We start from the raw sequence: 15,228 nt of genomic DNA, 5'->3' as shown, positions 1-15,228 counted from the left end.
ACAACACACTTACAAAATATGTAAAGCAAAAGCTGATGGAATTTAAAAAAATAGAAAAGTCCACAATTATAGTCGGAAACTTTAATGCTCCTCTCTCAACAATTAATAGAAAAACTAGACAGCAAATAAGCAAGAATTTAGTATAACTGTATATTCACCAAGAAGATCTAATCAACATTTATGGAACACTGCACCCAACAACAGCAAAATACTCATTTTTTTTCAAGTGTTCACAAAACAAGGTATCCCATACTATTTAAAAAAAAAAAAAAAACTTCAATAGTTTTTAAAGACTTGAAAATACCTAGTGTATTTTCCAGCCACGATGGAATCAAACTAGAAATCAATAACATCAAAACAACAGGAAAATCTCCAAACACTTGAAAACTAAACAGCATTCTTCTATACAACACATGAGCCAAAGAAAAAGTATCAAGGGAAATTAAAATATATATTTAACTAAATTAAAATGAAAATATAATGTCAAATTTTATGGAAACAACTAAAAAAATGCTAAGAGGAAAATTTGTAGCACTGAACACGTACGTTAGAAAACAGAAAAAGTCTCAAATAATAATCTAAGCACCTACCTTGAGAATCCAGAAAGAAAAAGAGCAAAATAAACCCAAAACAACTAAAAGAAAAAAACTAAAACATGAAAGCAGAAATCAATGAAACTAAAATCAGAAAATCAATGAAACAAATAAATTATTTGAAAAGATCAATATGATTGACAAAGTTCTAGCAGCACTGACAAAAAGAGAGAGAAGACATGAATTACCAATATCAGAAATTAAACAGGGAATATCATCACCAACTCTGCAGACATCAAAGGGAAATAAGAAAATGCTATAAACTCTACACATATAAATTTGACAACTAACATGAAATGGGCCAGTTCCCTGAAAAACGCAAACTACCCACAATTCAACCAATCCCGAAAGATTACTGTATGATTCCAGTTATACGATGTTCTTGGAATGACAAAATTGTAGAAATGGAGAACTAATTATTAGCAGCTATAGATTAAGGGAGGGTGTGGAAGGTGGAGAAAAGTGGGCATAGCTATAAAAGAGCATCAAAAAGGATCCTTGTGGTGATGGAACTATTCCATAGCTCAGCTATATCAATGTAATTATCCTGGTTGTATTATTGTGCTATAGTTTTGCAAGATGCTAACATTGGGGAAACCTGAGTAAAGGATACATGAGATTTCTCTGTATTATTTCTTGCAGCTGCATGTGAATCTATAATATCTCAAAATAAAAAGTTTAAAAATAAATAGGCCGGGTGCAGTGACTCATGCCTGTAACCCCAGCACTTTGGGAGGCTGAGATGGGTGGAACACTTGAGGTCAGGAGTTCGAGACCAGCCTGGACAGCATGGCAAAACCCAAACTCTACCAAAAATACAAAAAATAGTTGGGCATGGTGGCACGTGCCTGTGGTCCCAGCTACTTGGGAGTCTGAGGCGGAAGAATTGCTTCAACCCAGGAGGCAGAGGTTGCAGTGAGCCAAGATTGGGCCACTGCACTCCAGCCTGGCGACAGAGCAAGACTCTGTCTCCAAAAAATTAATTAATAATTAATTAATTAATTAAACCATCCTGGCTAACATGGCAAAACCCCATCTCTACTAAAAAAAAAAAATGCAAAAAATTAGCCAGACGTGCTGGCGGGCACCTATAGTCCTTGCTACTTGGGAGACCGAGAAAGGAGAATCACTTGAATCCAGGAGGCAGAGGTTGCAGTGAGCCGAGATCATGCACCACTGCATTCCAGCCTGGGCAACAGAGTGAAACTCTGTCTCAAAAAAATAAATACATAAAAAGAGATAAAGGGAAAACTCGATGCCTGTTTTTTTTACACATAATTTCAAAAGAAATCAAGAAAGAGTATATGAAGTTGAAGGAACAAGAAATAGAGACCCACATGCAAAATTTTAAATAAAAATATAGTCAACTATTCTTACCATCAAAAAATTCCAGGAGGTTGAAGCAGGGGGATCCCTTGAGCCCAGGAGTTTGAGGCTGCAGTGAACTATGATCACACCACTGCACTCCAGTCTGGATGACAGAGCAAGACCCTTTCTAAAAATAAAAAATAAAAAACTTTCATATTCTTATTCTCTAAATTAGAAGGAAGAATAAAAGTAATATAGGGAAGCTAAATCATTTTCTTTTATTACAAGGATTCAAAAGCTAATTTCACATATAACTGTCTTAGCCTATTAGATTAGATCAGCAATTCCCAAAGAACTAAAACCAGGATTTAAAAAAAAAAAAAAAACTAAAAAAGATTCCCTTGATTTTAATTTTCAGTACTTTTGGCAGACTAAGTATTTGAATTGGCTCTCCTGCTTAATAGAATAGGAAAAACTGTGAAACGTTTTTCATCAACTTGAAGATATTTAGGTTTCTATCAAAACAGTAAAAAATGAGGACACCAAGATCCAGGAGGGGAAGGAAATTCAAAGAGGTGAGCCCGGCATTTGGATCTGATTGTCTCTAGATGCATCAGCCCATTCTGGAAGACAGAGGTGACAGACTGAGAAGCTGAGCATATTTTTCTTTGGGGGGAGGGGATTGTTTTTTCTACTACTTGGTGTTCCCTGAACTTCTAGAATCTGTGGTATGCTGTTCGTCATTAATTTGGGGAATTTGACTATAATTTGTCGAAATTCTCCCTCCTCTTCTCTTCCCTCCCCTTTCCCTCTCTCATCTTCTGGGATTCCAATTACATATATATTAGCTCACTGATACTATCCTACAGTTCATAGACGCTTTGTTCTGGTTTTATTCACTCTTTTTTTCCCTTTGTGTTTCAGCTTGAATAATTTCTACTACACTGTCTTCAAGTTTACTGATTCTTCTCTCAGCTGTGTTGAGTCTACTGAGGAGCCCATCAAAGGCATTCTTCATTTCTGTTACCATCTTTTCTATTTCTAGCATTTTCATTTGATTTTTCCTATAGTATCCATCTCTGTTTTGAAATTACCCATCTGATTATCCATGGAACAAAGTGGATTAATCTCAAAAACATATCGCTATGTGAAAGTAAACCAAACTTGAAACACTACATACTTAATGATTTCATTCACATGGCATTCTGGAAAAGGCAAAATTATAGAGACAGAAAACATATCAGTAGTTACTAGGCACTAAAGGTGGCAGGAATAAATAGGCCACAAACAGGAATGAGGGAATTTGGGGGTGATGAAAACATTATATGTTTTTATTAAACAAATATATATGAATAAAAATTTAGATTTTACACTTAAAATGGTGAAATTTTACTGTATGCAAATTACATGCCAATGAATCTTATTTTGAAAAAAAAAAAAAACAAAATGATGAAAATAAAATAAAGTTCTGCCATTACACATATTCCAGAAGAGAGAAATTTTTTAAACTGGCCACACTAAATGTTGTGAAGATATAGAACAAAGGGAATTCTCTTACACTTTTGGAGGATTGTAGATTCCTACAAGAGCTTTGGGGAATTATTTGACAATATCAACTAAAATTGAACATATGCACACCCTATGACCCCTCCATTCCCTTACTAGGATTATACCCAAAGCAAAATTCACAAAAATGAACACCAAGATACAAGTACAAAAATGTTTATAGACCTTTATTCATCAGAGCCAAAAGCTGGAAACAGTCCCATATAATTGAGAATTCAATGCACTCTACGTTTCTATACGCAAGTGTTGTATGCACTTTTCTAAACACATTTTGTGCTTTTTATACTTTATAAAAACATACTCCATAGTTAAGTATGCAAAGCCTTTCATGCTTGGCCCCTGCCCACCTCCACAGCCTGATCTCCTGTCCCAGACCAGCTCATCCAGGCAGATCACAGCCTCTCACCCTCCATGACTTCGCACATTCTGTTCCCGCTATCTGGGTAGTCTGCACGTGTCCAACTTTGATACTCTTTCTCTATGTGGCAATCTTCAACTTCTCTTCAAAGCCTAAAGCAGATATCATCTCTTTCCAGAAGTCTTCGCTGAACTCCCGCTCCATACAACCTGCCCCCAACAAGGCTGCATTAGGGTACTTCTAATTTAATTCCTCATAACACCCTATGCTTTAGGTCAGAATTTATCAACCTCATCACTCTTGACATTTTGGGTTGGATAATTCTTGATGTGAAGGGCTGTCTTGTGTGTGTGTGTTTTTTTAATGAAGTCTCACTCTGTCACCCAGACTGGAGTACAGTGGCACAATCTCGGCTCATTGCCACCTCCACCTCCTGGGTTCAAGCATTATCTGCCTCAGCCTCCTGAGTAGCTGGGATTACAGGCACCTGCCACCATGCCTGTCTAATTTTTTATATTTTTTAGTAAAGACGGGGTTTCACCGTCTTGGCCAGGCTGGTCTTGAAGTTGTGACCTCGTGAGCCACCCGCCTCAGCCTCCCAAAGTGTTGGGAGTACAGGTGTGAGCCACCGCACCCAGCCTCATTTTTAGGATTTTTTTTTTTTTTTTTTTTTTTGGCATTCTCAGCCTCTACTCACCAGATGCTGGTAGTACACCCCTCCCCACCCAGCATTGTGACAAATGGTCTCTGAGCAGCAAAACCACCTCTGATTGAGAACCACCATTCTGGGGCTTTAGAGGAGCCTTCCCATGCCTGAGTTCAGAAACTATTGAGATATCAGCCAAAAGTCAGGGAGATTAAAATCAAAATATTAGTGACAGAGCTGAGTGGAGAACGTGACTTTAGATCACGGGCCACTAGAGCTTGCTTCTGTACCAACACCCTACCCCCATCCCAGAGATGATAGGTGCAGGACAATCAAGGGCCCCCCCTCACAGGCAGGCCCCTCGCCGGATGGCAGGGAGGAAACTGGGATGCCAACGTCCTGGGAACGGGCTGGCGGAGGGAAGAGGAAGATGGAAGGAGCTGGCCGACTTGCTGGATTTCTCCTTCCAACTCCCCAGCCTGACATGAAAAAGACGGAGCAGGGTGAGGCGAGAGGCCAGGGGATCACTCAGGAATCCTTCCAGAGGGAGAAATGGCAATGGCACTAACACCATGCCTCCATCCCAGCAAGGGGGACGGCATCTTTCCTGGTCTCTTGTCTGACTCCTGCATGGACTTGGAGGGTCTGGACGGTGTCCTGCTCACCCTGCATCCCCAGGGCTGGCCCAGGGCCTGGCTGGAGCTGGGAGTTCAGCACGTGTCCTTTAGTTCTTCCAGTCTCCACTATCGCTGCTATTGCAGTGTGCCTGGGACCTTTAGAGACCCACAGTATCTCCAGAGAAAGCCGCGCTCCCTGCAGCAAATCCTGAAGCCGCCCCTCTGGCTCCGGTGCACCCTGCCTGGGACTTGGTTCACCAGCTCAAGTGTTCCATCAACCTGCAAGGCCCGAGGTAGCAACCGGCACGTCCTCTGCACCACAGCCATGCAGCCACAAGGGGGCGACGTCCCCCTTCCAATGCCTCTGCAGCGGCCATCCCTAAAACCTGGTCTTCGCCCAGGACCAGAGCGGACCCACGAAGGAGGTGGCCTCCCCACTCTACTTTCTAAACGAAGGAGGGGGCTCTGCACTCGGTGACTGGCCTCGTGGGCCACAGCCGGGCATCTGGCTCACTCAGGCCCTAGGCTTCTCCTTCCCCCAACGGGTCCCCTTGAGGTTTTCTCCTATTGAACTAGGGGCATCCCCAGCCCCTTCAAAGCTACTGAGGCAACCACCCCCCAGTGCTGTCTCGGGGCCTCCTCCAGCCCTGGGCTGGTCAGGAAGGCCGCATGCCGGCCCTCACTCCCACCCCCTCATCCCCACTTCAGGTGGCACTGCTGCTTCCCTGTGCAGCCGGGGCCCAGGCCCTGGAAATCCCCCCAGTGCAGTCCGGAGACCCCTCGTCCGCCTCTTGGTGACTGTCCTAGATTCTCTGTCACTGGATCTTTGCCGGGGCCAATGCTGTCAACTGCCTCACCTGCTAACTGTGCAGTGAGACTGGCGGTCACCAAGATGTCACGGGCCCTGAGCCTCCTCTAAGGCCTATCCTTGCTGCCCCTCCTCCTGTCCCACTCTTATCTGATCTCACAAGGACTTCTGCCATCTCAGGACCTGGCCCTCAGCATGCACCTGCCTCCACCCCATCAACACCGTTCTGGATAAGCCCAAAGTCTTCCGACGCAGATACAGATGGGTTCGAGTCCTTACATGGCACTTATTGACAGAGTTGCTACTTACCTTCTCTGGACTTTGGTTTTCTAATCTGTGAAATGGGAGTGATCCCAGCCACCCTTTTGAGTTTTTTGTAAGTGATATCCTGTGTATTTCATGCAGGGCCCAACACTGTCATAGACAGCCTGTAAATGTTACTTCCCTCACACCATTTCACATGAGCACTGGCTCTGTATTCTCCACACAGAATCATGAACATCCACGTAACTTTGTCAGCTAGTTATTACTGTCCCATCTTATAGATGAAGAAACTGAGGCACCAAAAGGTCAAATAATTTGCCCCAGACCACATGAGTGAGGAACTAGCAAAGCTGACACTTGGGCCCATCTTGGATGGACGTGAAGGCAAATCCTGCTCTGCCAGGCACTCCGCCCCCATGCTCTGCATATAGGTAAAGGAGGGCGTTTGACTGTCTTTGTTTTCCAATAGGCTTCTCAGTGCTTTGATATCACCTCCGCAGAAGCACCTATCACCACTCCTTTTAGGGAAAAGAGGCCTATTTACTTTTTAATTTTATTTTCCATCAGTCAGATTGAGTTCCACTTTCATAGAGACTTGGGACAGTTCTGTGAAGTCAGAGCCTGGGTGTCCCTGGAGAAAAGGTGATGCTCATGCTCACTCTTTTTGTGGGGGCCATGGACTTTGAAAAAGAGGGAAGTCCAATAACTGAGCCTGGGAAATAAAGATGCCTGTATTTCAGGTTCTCTGACCCAGATCCCAGAGGATGGGGTGCAACTGCTTCCATCTCCACGGGGGCTGGAACCTCCAGAAATGTGGTCACATGGAAGGAGAGGAGCAAGGGTGAGTGGAATAGAAATTCTGGAGGTCAAATCACCCAAAAGGTCCAATGGAACTGAACACTGCACTGTCTGCCATGGGAGAGGAGCTCACCTGCCCTCCCGGCTTCATGGAGAGGATGAGTAGCAGGCCGGCTGCAGGGAAATGGGCAGGTTGGCCTCGCAGACCCAGGGAGTAAGCACTAGGGCATGGGCCATGCAGGGCTGTGAGAAGGCAGCCCAGAGAAACCCAGGTCCTAAAGGCCCATGGTAAAGAATGGGACATGCAGGTTTTGAGAGGGGAAGGATCTTGCCTAGGCCCCAGTGTGCCCAGTGCCCCCTCCACTGAGTCACACCCTGGAACCATGGCCTCTCTGTCTCCTGCCCCTGCTGACCACCTGAGTGGTGGCCATTGAGAAAATCTGGACCAGCTCCAATCCGCCAGGAGGGATGACTGACGATGGGAACGGAAACTGCGGGTCTCCATCCTAGCCACTCTACTGAAGCTTTTAATAAGCAGCCTGCCTCTAAGTGCCTGGAGACTGTCGGCTTCCAGCTGTCTATTAATTGTGCCTCTCAGGCCCCTGATCAATTGGTTCAGCCTGAGGCCCACTGTGACCTCTTAGAGGAAGGCCATGAGTGGCGGCAGTTCCCCAAGTTGGCCACTAGAGGGAGCCTCAGCCCGTGACAGCTTTGCTTTAACAGGCCCAGCAGTAGGGAAGAAAACCAAAGGGTGACAGAATCCCTGCCCGTCTGGACCTCCCAGGGTCCTGCCTTAGCTCTCCCCACCCCATGTTTAGGCCCCTCCTGTTTTCAGAGGCTGTTGAAAAGGGAGGTCTCCATCCTCCCCTGAGGACCATGGGCAGCAGCTCCAGCCGAAACCCCCTGCCTACAAGTGCATCAGCGGGGTGGGGGCTGGGGGAGGCTGCCTGGGAGACAGGAGGCAGATGAGATGGGAAACGAGGAGACAGAGGAGGGAAGGAAGAGGGGAAATGCGGACAGGAGGGGCGGAGGGGGCGCTGAACAGGGAGACAGGGGGAGAGTGGAAACAGGAGAGAGGAGACCCCAAGAGAGAAACCTGGAACTCAGCCTCCCCTGCCTTCCCTTCCTGTGGGTCCCAAATACCCATGCAGTGGAAGGCCCGACTCCCTCCCTCCAGCGTCTGCTGTGGCTCCCGGCCTGCCCTGTTTACCTGGCGCAGCCACAGCCTCCCAAACACCAATCCAGGATTTGGGGTTATTAGAGGCTGGGGAGGGTGAGATCCTGGAGCAGGAATCGGAGAAGAGGAACCCAGCACCAGCACACACAGAGCACCGACACTGCCCTGAATTCCACCCGGCTGCGGCTCTCACCTGATTTCCACCTCTCTTATCTCCTCTTGGGATAGAGTTCAGCTGCTTTTAGTCCTCTGAAGGACTGTTATTCACAGAAGGCTTCTCCTTCCTCAGCTGACACCTGCTGATACTGCAGCAGGAATGATCCAGGTTAGGTATCAGAAGATCCTTCTAAAAGGCTGCCCCTGGGGGCTTCAGCTTTCTGGGACACCATCTCCTTCCTTCCTGGCCTGTGCCCTCCCCATCCCTATGTCTATGCAGGAGAAACTTTGGCCAAAGTGACTAACGGAAGCAAAGAGTAAACCCAGGAAAACACGTTGATTGGGGTGGGTGGGGGTCAGGGTCTTCAGAGCTGTCTACTTCCCACCCACTTATCGGTTCACCAGCTCTACAAATATCCTGAGACTTTCATGAGGCTGACACATGCTAAGCCACTTCCTCAGCCTCCTGCCCCCCACTGCTGCTGTCGCTCTCACCCCCTCCCCCACACCCCACAGAAAGGACAAGGACAATCTCTTTGTGGCCAATTCAATGACCTTCTTCTGGGGCACACTCAATTTGATCCTAAGGTGGGGGCTGGACTGTTGACCCGCCATTCTTTCCTTCTAGAAACTCTAACCTTCCTTGATCATCAAAACATCTTCTACGTCCTCCTTCTTCCTCTCTGAGACCTCTGTCTTCTTCATAGGACCCTCTCCTCCCCTCCTTCCCTTCTCCTTACACAGCAGTGTTCCCCTGCTTCCACCCACGACCCTCCTCTGTCTATAATGCCTCTGTGTCAGGATGACTCACAGCCTGCAAATGCACAGCAATCTTCCTATGTCTGTTTATTTTCTACGTCACACAACCCTCTCTACTGCACTAGCAAGAAACTTTAGGTTGTATCTAATACCTGGAGCTTAGATAGTACCAAGGCATGGAGGCAGGCCCACCTGGTCATCCAGTCCTTTGTCCTCAGGGTCACCCTGAGAGGTCCACCATCTAATCTGGGTAGCCCCATGAATGAAGCTGTTCTCTCTGCAGTCTCTGGACTCCACGCATGGGGCGTAGGAAGCTCTGCCCTGCAGCCCCAGGCCTCGCCTCTGTGCCTGAGATACAGGGGAATGGGCAGATTGACCTTGCAAGGGAGTAAGCACAGGACAGAGGCCAAGCAGAGAGAAGTCCATGCAGCCACCCACCCCAACCCCAGACGCTTTCTCTTTCTTTCTGCAGTCCAGATGGGCATTTGAACTGACCCAACTCGAGTCACGTACTCATCCCTGGACCAGTCCGCTGTATGACTAGAGGAAGTAGTCAAGATATCGCGATACACTGACAGGGCCCCGGGCAGCCATCCCTATGCGTCAGGCCCTTCCCATGAAAGAGGGGCACTCGAGCTGTGCAGATACCCCCTCCGTATGGTATCTAATGTAACTCTTAAATCTTTCCCTCCAGCACATGTTGGAATATGGATCAGGAATTTCCCAAGACTCTCCTCCTTTACTACCACGTCCCCAGAAGTATAGCTGGACTCACGGCTGCACGCATAAAAATGGCATTTCCGAGCAGCCACGTGACAGTTTTGGCTATTGTGAACTGAACAGAAACAATGTATATAATGTAAATGTACCACATCCTTAAACAGCACGGCATGCCCTCACCTTCCCCTTCCTGTTTTTCACTGACTAGAATGCAGTTGTAATGGCAGGAGCTGGGCAGCCATAATGGACCACATACTGAGGATGGCAGAGCGATGAAACTGAAGGACGCTGGGGTCCTGAACAATTTCATGGGGGAGAGCTATAATACAAGTAAGAGAAAAATAAACGACCACATTTAAGTGTTTGGTAGTTTGAAGCCTTTGTTGTAGAAGCTGAACTAATACTCTAACGGATACAGAGCTAAAGAGATCTTCAGGCCAGGTGCAGTGGCTCATGCCTGTAATCTCAACACTATGGGAGGCTGAGGCAGGAGGATCACTTGAGCTTGGGAGTTCAAGATCAGCCTGGGCAACCTAGTGAGACCTTGTCTCTACTAAAAAAAATAAAAAATAAAAAATTATCGGGGCATGGCGATACACGCCTACAGTCCCAGCTACTCAGGGGACTGAGGTGGGAGAATTTCTTGAGCCCAGGAGGACAAGGCTGCAGTGAGCTGTGATTGTACCACTGCATTCCAGCCTGGGCAATGGAGCAAGACCCTGTCTCTATAAAAAACAAAAACAAGAGACCTTCAGTCCCTTTCTATAGCACTTTCCAGCTAGGAGATTTGGGGAAAACCACTGAATCCTTCTAAGTTTTCATTTCCTTAGCTGCACACCTATGTCCCACCATCATTTTATAAAATGAATGAAATGACGTTTAATAAAACACCTAATATAACATTGACATATACTTGGGGTTCAACTAATGATGAAACTGACAGCCCAGTCATCTTTACAAAATACCAACAGGATCCCCCGCCCCCTTGATTCAGAATCTTCAAACACTCCCACTGTTCCAACTATAAACACCAGAGACTTCCTGTGGCCCACAAATCCCTGCCTAGCTGACCCAACCTCTCTAGCCCAACCTTCCTGTGGCCCACAAATCCCTGCCTAGCTGACCCAGCCTCTCTAGCCCAACCTTCCTGTGGCCCACAAATCCCTGCCTAGCTGACCCAGCCTCTCTAGCCCAACCTTCCCCACCTCCCCTGGCTCCCTTTGCCCACACTGACCTTGCAGCCACCTCACTCCCTCCGCAAACATTGATCGAGGGCCTTCCAGTGGCCAGATACTGTGCTGGGGCTTCACACATACAGACCCAGCGCCTTGCTCTTGCCGACAGTCTAGTGAGGGAAAAAGAAAAAAGAAGCTCACATAAAAAAATAGGCATAGCTAACATTCATAGAGCACTTATTACCTGCCAGATGCTGTCTGAGCTGTCTTCACAGATACAAATTCTCAACTCCTGCAACCCTCTGGGTTAGGTGTTACTGTTGTCACCTCACATTTACAGATGTGGAAACAGAAGTACAGCAAGGTCAAGCAACTTGTCCAAGGTCACACAGCAGGTATGCATGGAGCCAGAATTTGAACCCATGAAGTCTGACACCATAGCCTATGCATTTGACCACTAGTCTGTCCTACTTTCAAATTCATGTCAAATTACAACTGAAATGTGCTATCAAGGGAGTATACGTGGGATTCAGACACACCAAGACCCTCCTGCCCCTGGGCCTTGGCATCTGCTGTTCCCTCTGCCTGAAACACCCTTTCCTCCCTCTTTACCCAACTAACCCCTGTTCACCTTTGGATTCTGACATTCAACACATGTCCCTTCCTAGGGGATTACTTCCTCTGCTCTCCCCAGACCATCCAGATCCATTTAGAAACTCTTGCTGCATAAAGCCCCCTTGCTCCAGTGCACAATCACACTGTGATTATATAGTTGCTGATTCTTTATATGCTTTTCCTGCTCCCATGAGACCCGGAGTGCCATGAGACAAACACATTGTTAGTGCACAGGTCCAAGTACAGAGCCCGTATGTAGTAGGTGCTCAGTACGTATATTTCAGGTCAGTTAATTGATTGGTTGAGTGATTGACTTACCCCAAGATGGGTCTGCGGTCTCCAGAGCTCTAAAGCTCCATCTCTCCTGGTGGCCTCTTGCTGTCCTCTGGGACCCCTGCCCATGTCCCAGTGGCCCCAGTTCCTGATACCCTAAACCAGCCAGTGTACCCTGAGGGAGGGAGGGGTGTTGGTTCAGCCAGGTCGGATTCTGTAAATGCAAGATATGTGGCTGAGGGAGGACCGGGATGGAGAGCTGACAACCTTGCAGGCACCCCTTGGTTTCCCAGGGTCAGACCTGGGAATGGGGGGTTTCCCAGGACTGATGTGGGAATCAGGGAACGCAGCAGAAGTTAAGAGGAGGGCCCAGGAGGCAGACATCCTGTCTCGATGGTCAGTGATGATCTTTCAAACCCCATAAAAACTGGAGCCAAGGAGGCGGCTGTACCGCCATCCCACACGCCATGGTCTGGAGTCCAGGGCTGGCCAGATCGATATCGTGTGAGAGGTTTTCTGCTCCAGCCTTTTCTGCTGCCAAGTGTCCCCAGAGCCCTAAGGAAATGGGAGAGGAGGCCAGAGGCACCAGAAAAGGAACAGAAGCGCAGGTTTCTCAAGGGCCTGCAGGGCCAGTAGTAAGCCGAGCACCATGCTAGGTGCTGTGTGGTAGTGCCAGCCCTTCAACATAGCTGTGACCCCATTCGAAGATAAGGAAACTTGGACCCAGAGAGGGAAAGAGTTTTCTTGGGATCCCAGCAAAGCCACAACCAGGCCCAGTAGTACCTGCTTCTGTAGCGGTAGCAGTTCCCTTTTCGGTAGGTCATACATCACAGGGCTCACCTCCAGGTCTCAGGGCCCAGCCGTGCCTATACTCTTGGCTTGATCTGGATGAGAGAGTCTCCCAGCATGTACCAGCAGCCACACCCAGGACAGAGCCTCGGGAGGGCCTTTTGTGGTCTCTGGCCCCAACACTTCCAGGTACAGGAGCTCACCCCTCCCAGAGCACCCCTTTGCATTCCAAGCATCTCCTCCCACCTCTGGCCTCCCTGTGGCCCGCATCTATTACATGTGGAGCCCAGAGCATGCTGACTCTTCCAGAGGGAAGCCATTGAACATCAGAGGCCAGCATCCCATCTCACCCTCCCTGAACCTCTTCTTCTTCAGGCTGAGCTTTCAGGTCCTTCCTGTCCTCCTTGGGGCCCTGACCCTTTTCCACCGCATCCCAGCTTGCCAACACCCACACCCCATGTGTGCCAGGCCCTGCAGCTGATCTGATCTGCAGAGCTCAAGGAGACACTCTCTCCCCTCCTTTGATCATGCCCTTCTGCCAACTAGTGCAGCAGGGCTCAGCTCACTGTGGGAGAAGATCCCTGCCCCATTGATGACCCCATGATCGCTGGGACTGACTCATCAGTTGGTTGGACACCAGAATGCATGAAGAGAAGGAGGTAGGAAAGGAGTTGCCCGCATGGAGACAGCATATTCCAAGGGACTAGGTCTCTTGTGTACATGTGTCTGTGTGTGTACCTATGGGCCTGTGTGTCTGCACAGCTTGTGTGTGTGTGCATCGGTGTGTCTCTGTGCATGTGTTCATGTGTGTGCATCTGTGTGTGCATGTGTATGCACATGTGTCTGTGTGTCCATGTGTCTGCATGCCTTGTGTGTGTGCATCTGTGTCTGTGTGCATGTGTTGTGTGTGTGCATCTATGTGTGTTCGTCTGTGTGGGCATGTGTATGCACGTGTGTCTGTGTGTCTGTGTGTGCATGTATGTGTGTCTTCATGTCTTGTGTGTGTGCATCTGTGTGTGGGGGCGTGCATCTTTAGTCCTATCCCTACTGTCAGTGTTTTTAGAATGGGCCGTATCCTCCCCATGTTCTGACTGCTTGTAAATTGCTAAGCACTAATAAATAGTCATTTTCACCAACTAACAGGGAAAATCTCAGAAAAACCAATTCCTTAAAAGAGGAAGGCAGACTTTCACTTTAGATGTCCCACCCCACTGCCATCCAGGAGGTATTGCAGAGCCCTTGGAGCTGAAATGAAGCAGTCTGCAAAGCCTCTTCCAGGCATCCCTCCCACCCAGCTCGCAGGCCCTGGGGAGTGAGTCCCCCCAAGAGATGGCCACAGCTCCTCCCACCTCAGGCAGCCTACGGGATGCAGGAGGAGGGACATTTGAGGCCTAGAATTTGTTAACAGACCAGTGGGCTCCACTCCAGATGAGAGGGGATGGCATGCTCCCACCCGCCAAAAATAGAGAGGCGAGGTCGAAGCCAGTCCAGAGGGGACCTCTTCCCACTGTGACTTCTTCTCCTCAGCCCCCCACATGTCCAAGGACAGGTGCCCATGGACCTGCACACACACCCCGGACCTAGAAGAAGCCAATCGAGGAGAGCTTTCCTAGTGGCTTTCAGGCTGGGCTGCACACAGAGTTCCCCGGGAGTGATAAAAATTCCCACTGCCTAGGCTGCACCGCAGACTGACCCACCCAGAATCTCTGGGGTGGGGCCCAGGCTTCAGCACTTTCCAGCCAAGCTTGAGGACAAGAAATAGCCTCCTAGCCTCATCCCTCTGCCCCTCCTGTGCCCCCACTGATGTTCTTGCCTCTTCCAAGCCTAGACTCTCTTCACACCCTGCACACCTGGTGCAACCAGAGTTATCCTGCTCATCAGGACCAGGCCTGGTACCTACCTGGCCTCCACCTGCCCCAGGCAGCAGAGATTCTAGAATCTCATCAATAAGGCAGGCCCCCAAGGTGAGGTCTAGGATCGCTTTTTTCCCATGGAGACCCAAACCGGGTCCTCACGTTTCAGGTGGTGCTGAGGCAGAGCCCAGGGCTGAGCATCTCAGCCTGGTCTAGTCCCAGCATGAGATGCACATGCAAGCAGCTCAAACTTTAGCACTTACACAGATTTCCTGGGGATCTGGCTAACATGAAGATTCTGAGCTGCAGGCCAGCGGTCCTGGCCTGGGATGAGGCCAGCGGTCCTGTCTTTCCTGTAAGCGCCAGGCAGTGCCAAAGCCAGTGGTGCAGGGCCCACACGCTGCATAGAAAATGCAAAGCTGACCAGATGCAGTGGCTCACAGCTGTAATCCCAGCACTGTGGGAGGCTCAGGTGGATCACCTGAGGTCAGGAGGTTGAGACTAGCTTGGCCAACATGGTGAAATACCATCTCTACTAAAAATAGCTGGGTATAGTGGTGAGCACCTGTAATCCCAGCTACTCAGGAGGCTGAGGCAAAAGAATCACTTAAACCTGAGAGGCAGAGGTTGCAGTGAGCTGAGATTGCGCCACTGCATCCCAGCCTGTGTGATGGAGTTAGACTCTGTCGAAAGAGAAAGAAAGAAAGAGAGAAAGAAAGAGAGAGAGGAAAGAAGGAAGGAAGGAAGGAAGGA

General features: G+C 48.5%; 1 long non-coding RNA gene across 1 annotated transcript; it reads right to left on the bottom strand.

Moving 5' to 3' along the window:
• Window positions 1-4,467: 4,467 nt before the first annotated feature.
• On the bottom strand, window positions 4,468-13,404 carry LOC116551809. The gene is made up of 3 exons (XR_004269072.1): window positions 11,577-13,404; window positions 11,005-11,115; window positions 4,468-10,089 (listed from the first exon to the last, which is right to left on the bottom strand). It is a non-coding gene; the product is annotated as an uncharacterized LOC116551809 (long non-coding RNA).
• Window positions 13,405-15,228: the final 1,824 nt, after the last annotated feature.

Source organism: Sapajus apella, unplaced genomic scaffold (assembly GCF_009761245.1).
Source record: "Sapajus apella isolate SASKATOON/1434 unplaced genomic scaffold, GSC_monkey_1.0 scaffold10, whole genome shotgun sequence".
NCBI classification, from domain to species: Eukaryota; Metazoa; Chordata; class Mammalia; order Primates; family Cebidae; genus Sapajus; species Sapajus apella.
This window is presented reverse-complemented; position numbering and strand designations above follow the sequence as displayed.